This window comes from Ambystoma mexicanum, chromosome 10 (genome assembly GCF_040938575.1).
Source record: "Ambystoma mexicanum isolate Mex_15411 chromosome 10, UKY_AmexF1_1, whole genome shotgun sequence".
Lineage (NCBI taxonomy): Eukaryota > Metazoa > Chordata > Amphibia > Caudata > Ambystomatidae > Ambystoma > Ambystoma mexicanum.
Genome location: NC_090932.1, coordinates 891644147 through 891651300, shown reverse-complemented (window position 1 = coordinate 891651300; position 7154 = coordinate 891644147). Strand labels below are relative to the sequence as shown.

General features: G+C 44.9%; 3 non-coding genes across 3 annotated transcripts; all 3 read right to left on the bottom strand.

Moving 5' to 3' along the window:
- Positions 1-2224: 2224 nt before the first annotated feature.
- On the bottom strand, positions 2225-2401 carry LOC138496893 (small nucleolar RNA SNORA81). The gene has a single exon (XR_011278349.1). It is a non-coding gene; the product is annotated as a small nucleolar RNA SNORA81 (small nucleolar RNA).
- A 379-nt stretch (positions 2402-2780) lies between these two features.
- LOC138496902 (small nucleolar RNA SNORD2) lies at positions 2781-2852 on the bottom strand. The gene has a single exon (XR_011278357.1). It is a non-coding gene; the product is annotated as a small nucleolar RNA SNORD2 (small nucleolar RNA).
- A 2052-nt stretch (positions 2853-4904) lies between these two features.
- LOC138496907 (small nucleolar RNA SNORD2) lies at positions 4905-4975 on the bottom strand. Its single transcript, XR_011278362.1, has one exon. It is a non-coding gene; the product is annotated as a small nucleolar RNA SNORD2 (small nucleolar RNA).
- Positions 4976-7154: the final 2179 nt, after the last annotated feature.

The window sequence follows — 7154 nt, the reverse complement described above, 5'->3', positions numbered from 1 at the left end:
TTCACTGTACAAATAACCACTGTTTCTAAACCGATTTCTTTTTCTCCCAGAGGGGTTTTTCACCCCCATTGAGTTCTCCTGTACCCCTCTTACCTCAATCATGTGCTGGCCTCCAATAATAGTTGAGAGCTCAGTTAAGTGAGGAATTGCAGCAGTAAAAACACTTAAACTAAAATGTCACATTAATGCACAATAGCAGTGCAAACCAAATGGTTTGCAACATCACACGTATCGTTAGGCCGGATCATAGATTATAGGTGTACTGTAAAAGTAGTTTTAGATACCAGCATTACTAAAGCACATCCAAGTAGCCTTTTAAGTTTGCGCACATAGTTTTATGCAGTCTCATGTCTTACTTTCAGGTGGGCATAGTCTGATCCTCAACTCTTGAAGGGCACGCAAAGGGAACCTCGGCATGTGCACATTTTTCCATGGTGCTCTGCCTTTAGCTGCTCAGATGTTCACTCTCGTCAGCCCAGTCAATGGTGGGCGATCATGGGAGTAGTAGTCTTTGCACACCCCCCTGACTTGAAGTGATCATGATGGCAAACCCGAGTGACAACTGCCAGGGGTGGACTGGGAGCCAAAAGAGGCCCTGGAAGTAATTTCCAAAGTGGCCCCAAATAACATTTTCAGCAAGCCCATCCCTTTTCCTACAGGAAACTGGAAATATCACACAAAAGAGGCCCACAGGAAATATCCAGAGTTCCGTATAGGCCAGTCCAGCCCTGACAACTGCTAGACTAGTCTGAAAACATGACTGGCATCAGCAACATGACTGGCATCAGCATGGATCCCAACCGTATGAACTTGTACCAACCAATGAAGTGCTGTTTCATTGGTTCTAGCTCCAGCAAGAACACGAGTTCAACCACCCTTAAGTTGCTCAGGGCTACCCCACACAATATAGCAGTGGGGACAGCTATATCAAAGTTGAGCAATAATTCAAATGATGGGGCATAAATCCGCTGGTCCAGTCTCAAGGTAGCTTGAGCATAAATAAGGAAGTAATTCAGATCCTGTAACAGGGTAGCAATGTCTGGGATCCATTCACATGGTTCACAGCCATGATTGCACTTTGAAAGTAAATGTTATTTGACGGAATACATGTCTAAGACAGAAAAGTACAAAACGGCAATAGAAAGTGTTCAGAGCATTTTATTGAGTGGAGACAAAAGCAAACTGCATTAAAGGATGCTAGGACTAAAGACCAGAACTACAAAGAGGGGATAAGAACCATTTTGATTAGTGCTGGGGTGCACTTGGTATGTATGCAGCCAGAGTGGTTTGTGCGGGTTGGCTGCATTCTAATGCTATGTGCGGTGCAGTGGATGTGAGATCAGCGGAGGGTGGCTTGTCTGTAGTACAGAGTGCCGCTAGGCTGATTTTTTCGTGGGATATAGCTGCATTCTACCAGGCTGTTGCATTGTTCTGAGCGATGTAGCTGCGTTCTATTTTCTGTTGATGTAAAGGGGAGCGTGAGCATATTTTTAAGAATGAGTGGGTATTGGTGGGGGTCCCCCTTTTTGGGATGCTTTCAGAGCTCAGCGTTCCAGCCGTGTCTGTTATGGAATTACAAGTCATAGTAGTTGTCCATTCAACACATGTACAAGTCTGTAGTAGTTTAATCATTTCAACCTGGTCAAGCGCAGCCACATTTGAGGAACATCTTAAGTAGCAGGGCACAGATTAGGATAGTGATTTGGCAGGACGGTTCTACATAAAAAATCCAAACTAAAACTTTTGAAAGCATGGAATTATCAGTTTGCTACCCAAGAGCATTATACTAAAAATCAAATCATGCTATACAACCAAAATTAATACCCCTATCAAAATACCATTATTTTGCGGCCAGTTAAACATGTACGAGACCAAGCGTCCCAGTCTGCCATCGTATTACAAAAGAAAAGGATAGTATGAATCGTGTTTCTTTTTGCAGGGGGAACGACACGAACAGCATGTTTGCTGCGATGTAACTTAACCTACATCAAGGACAGCATGGCAAGTACAGAACTGCTAGATAACACTGTACAAAATTCAACACTGTACAAGGTTTTGAGATTTACCAGCTCAATCAGCCTTCTATCCAAACGTGAAGCTTCTGCAGGAGAATCTACATTACAAAGAGTTGCCGTCCTCTGTAGGAAAAAGAAAAGTACTCGCATCAAACAACCCTGTTCCAAGAACATGGCCAACATATCAGAAACAATGTAAATTAGACCATATTTGTTGCACCACCCTTAAGTAGGTGGACACTGGACATTTAGAAAGAGGTCCACCCAAGTCACTTCAGATTGCGCTATTACTCCCCTTCCTGTGTGTACTCTGCTAGCATTATTATTGAAACCTGGAGTGATCCGGGATTTAATAATTTTAGCACAGTGCTTTTTGACAGGAAGGAAAACCGTGCAAGTGGCAAACCAAACAATACAGCCCCCTTTATCAATTTACACCACCAACATAACATGCAAGAGAGCCCTGCAAACAAAACACCAAGATACAAGGTTGGAAAGCTGCACCTCTACCTTAATCCCTCCACCATTCCCCTCACCACCCACATGACCACTCAACCAACCTCTGCACTGCCACCCAGGGGCTTCCAATCCACATCAATATGCATGGCACACATTCCCATCGGCTATAAACTCCACCATTAAAGAACCTCGAATGTAAAGCACACAACTCCTCCAACAGGGATGTGTTGATAACCACCTGGGGGGAATATGGCAGCATTTAGTCACCAACACCAGTACCCACAGGCACAAAATAGATGTACTGCCAAGTGAACAGCGTAAGGTTTTGTCATCATTGATTTTACAGTCCCGAAAGATGATAAATCCATCATTTCACTTGTGGGTTTCCAGGTATGGCAAATCATATGAACTACAAATGGCCTAGAAATCTGAGCATATTTAACAAGCCTGACCCCCCCCCTCATCTTCATGCATAGCTTTGTGAAGGCACTCAATTCTGGGGGTAAGCACGCTCATGTGAACGTTTTACAACAATTCGTACTAACCGCAGCGGCTGCAATGTGTGGTTTGCCTTTTTCTCCCTTGGGAATTTGACTTGCACCCTTGCCGCAAAAAGAGTACAATTATTGTTAGCCCGACTTAAAAAAATAAAAGAAATAAACAAGGGGTCAAATTCAAGATGACTGTTTGGAGAACCTGCTTTTGCAGTATGGTCAACCCAGCGTGGCACCCGAGAGACAAGTTGCAATTTTCGTTCTCTCATTGACTGGACGAAAGCCTGCGCAACAAAACAATGCAGTTAATCAGTGCATTGGAGGTTTCGGTTAGTGTAATCATCCAGCACTCCTGGAGATGGCTGAGCCTAGTTGGGCATCAGGAACAAACACGGTTTAGAATATGAAAGTCTAGTTAGACCCCCTCCATAAAAAAAAAAACCTAGGTAATGCCCTTTGTGTTTGCACCCGCACAACAACTTTCATTCTGGTTTTCTAAAGGGATTGGTTTTGGGGATGTCTGTTCAGTAACATGTTGCCAGGCAAGGTCCTTCTAAAACTATCAAGGGTATTGTAAAATGTTGTCCAGAATCAACAATGTCCGTTGGATAGTAAATCATGAAAGGGCTTAGGGAGAAGTCCACCGAGTGTAGTACAGCCCTAAGGATTCAATTAAATGTGCTACCTTAAAGGCCCAAAAATGAGTTGGACATTGATGTGTACCTACGGTATGGAAAGTAGATCACGTATTTTTTAGAAATTAAGGAGTTGGGAGGCCTTATTTTTATTAAACGTGTGAAAAGCTGCATCATTTATGAAACGGTAAGAGCAGCTTTGCTTTTAGAAGAATCTTTAGAGCATTCTCGGGTATAGGTAGATTTGTCACTTGGTATGATGTGAATGAAGTGTTGTACATAGCCTTAACGGATCTTACCGGAATAAATACCAACGTTTACACCCATCAAGTAATACCAACCAAGCTATGATGGGCTAACAAGCGGTATTCAGACTCCCTACACCTTTACCCCACCCCACTGCCTCCGATGTCACTTAACCTAGCTCTTCAACTAGGAACGGGATGAAAACTACTGAACACCCACGCACCATGAATGAACACACAACTAAGGAGTGGGGAGTAGGACGGAGTGCAGGGAGTAGGAAACCTTAATGGTAGGGTGGTTTTTAAAACCTAGGGTGTACCATTGAGGGTCAAAAGGTAAACTGGCTCGACTTATGATAGAGGGCATCAAGTTGGAAACAAACCGGGAGGTGTAAAGATCTCGGAACACAACAGAAGGGGACGGGAACACATACCCTGGAGGAACCATGGGGTGGTTTAATTGCTGCACACGAAAATATACTAAAGGTTAAGGGTTATTTTAGTACTTAGTCGGTACAAGTACTGCCACTAACCAACCCTACTAAAAACTCACCCTTCGGCATACAGCTCTCTGAACTAAACACAACCATACCTCTACAGCACAACAAACCGCAGACACTTGACTACACAACTAAACATAGCACAGAGCCTTAAAGCACACGGGAGCTACCAACGGTAACACCTACTCAGTGAACAGTGTCAACTGAAGCTGCCAGTCCATCACAGCTCTGCCGCATTCTCCTGCTCAGTCCTAGCCCCTACCCTTCCATTACACAGCACCAAGAAACCATGCAGGTAGCAAAGGCATCTAGGGGCTTCCAAAGTGTGCAGTGGATCTTTGGCACCAATTATTTATTGCACAGCACCACTAATTTATGCAGCTGTGACTATAAACTCAACTTCCCCATTAAAGAGCCTCGAATGAAAAGTAACACTTACTTGCATTACTGAGCTCTGCACTTGGCTTCTAGGGACGGGTCAATAACCTAGGGAGAATAAATATGGCATTTATCCACCAACGCCAATATCCCACAGGCACAAAGCAGATGTACTGCCAAGTGATCAGCGTAACGTTTATCACCATAGGTTTTACAGTCCCAAAAGATGTTAAATCCATCATTTCACTTGTCCAATAATGGCCATCAGAGTGTTATATAAAAACGAACACCAATAGTCTGGAAAACATTTACATGCCCCAAACCTCACCCCCTTTACTTTGTCCCGAAGACAAATTTAGGGAGTACAGTAAACAATGGTTCACACTTACCAGTAATTGTAGACCTGCGCCAGGGTTCCACACTGCCTTTATGTTACTGAAAAGAAAATACAACAGATAAGTACAGTGCTTGCTGGAAAGCACACATGTTTGAGACCAAGCGTCCCTGCCTGCTGTTGCACCGTAACAGACAGGGATAGTAGGGATCAATTGCTTTGTGCAGGGGGGGAACGGTAAAGCAGCACTTTCAGCTGAAATGTAACGTATCAGTTTCAAGGTCGTGCAGGCAAGGTGGAATGCAAGAAGGTTGAAGAGGGGTTCGTGGTGCACGCATCACATTGATAACTTGGGCAGACTAGTGTAGTGAAAGAGGGTTACTTGTAGTCAATACATGACTTCCACACGCAATGTCAAATCCACTGATACGACACACCGAAACACAGGCCACACAAACACTGCATCACCACATGCGCAATATGTGCAAGACAACGCATGATACATTTTGCACAAAAAAACGAGACCATCTGAAAACTCAGATATAAAAAAAACAAGGCCAGCACACACCACTCAGCTGTTTCTAGCAGTGTCCCTTGTCCAAGTTAAAATCAATCTCAAGTTTCCTTGCACTGCAATTTGCTCGCCGAGTTGTACCATCCTACTCAGGAGCAGCTATGACAAATTATAAACTAGGTTTCACTATTCTAACACTGGGGAGAAGGAGCAGAGTGTAATGCACTGCACATTACCATGTTTTAAACTCCCTGCTGACCCTCTTGCACCCTGCATCAACCGTGACCGCCTGCCATTCAGTCCCGGTGCACTTCCAACTATCGCTGCCTCAACGCCTGTAAAACTGAGATCCTGCTCATCGGACCCCTGCTCCCTCCTTCCCCTCTTCACCTGCTGCTTCTTCTGAAGCCAGAAACCTTGAGTCATCTTACACACTCTTGACTCCTCAGTTGGGACATTGCCTCCTTCTCAAAGGAATTCCCCTTTTCTCAAAAGAGGCTCACTGTGACCCCAAACTCTGGTTCTCTCTAGGCTGCACTATTGCAATAACCTCCCCCTGAATCTACCTTCTTCCACTATGTGACCCCCCCCCCTCTAGCTAATCCAGAATAGAGCAGCAAGACTAATCCTTGGCCTCAAGCCCAGAGACTGCATCTCTCCTGCCCTAAATCTTCATTGGCTACCGCTTGCTGCACAGATGAAATTCAAATCCCTCTGAATTCAATCATCATCAATGAAATCCACAAAACTGTCTGGGCCCAGGAACCACATTATCTTCATATCTTACTTAATACTCCCCTACGTTCCTCTGGAATCAACCGCGTGTAAAGCATTTTATTAAACAGGGTAGGTGGTCAATCGCCTTCCAAAGCTGGCTCCTTCCTTTGGGAACAGCCTCCCCTGCGCCTTAAGCAGGACTTGCCACCTCCTCTGCTAATCCCACAGTTGCCGTGATTGGTGTTGGGGCCCTTATGCACACCATCAAGCCCCTCAACCTCCCCACACCCCATCAGCCAAGCTTCTGTCTACTCTAAAACCATGCCTTTGCACACCCTCTGCCCTGGAAGTTCACACGTTGCCCCTGGTCATATAGCACTTAGCCAAAGCATTTCATCTGTGGCTCACCCATGAGCCTGAACTCCCCAGCACTTACACCCTCTTCCTTGCTGCACTGGCACTTTCTGAATACTCACATGGCATAGTAGGTTTGTCCTTCCTTTTCCCTCCTCTGCCCTTATTAAATATTGTGCTTTGTAAAGTATTTTGACTCCCTTGTTCACTCCCCTCGCCCTGTGGGCGCTTTGAAACCAGTGTACTTTCTGTACAAATACCCAACAAGCATAAACCCGCAGTCCTTGCTAAACCCAGGGTTTCTAGGCCATCCCCTGAAAGGCAATTCACTTACACGTTCAAATACCACACATGCCGTTTAGCTGTTCAAATTTAAGCTACATGGTTCCAGGGAGAGGTTATCCCGATGTGGTCGTAGGGCTGTGGACTGGACATTTGGCACCCCCTGTACTGCTCTTGTGCCTGACCGCAAGCGCTTCACTGATAAGGGAATAGTTTCTTACCTGTAA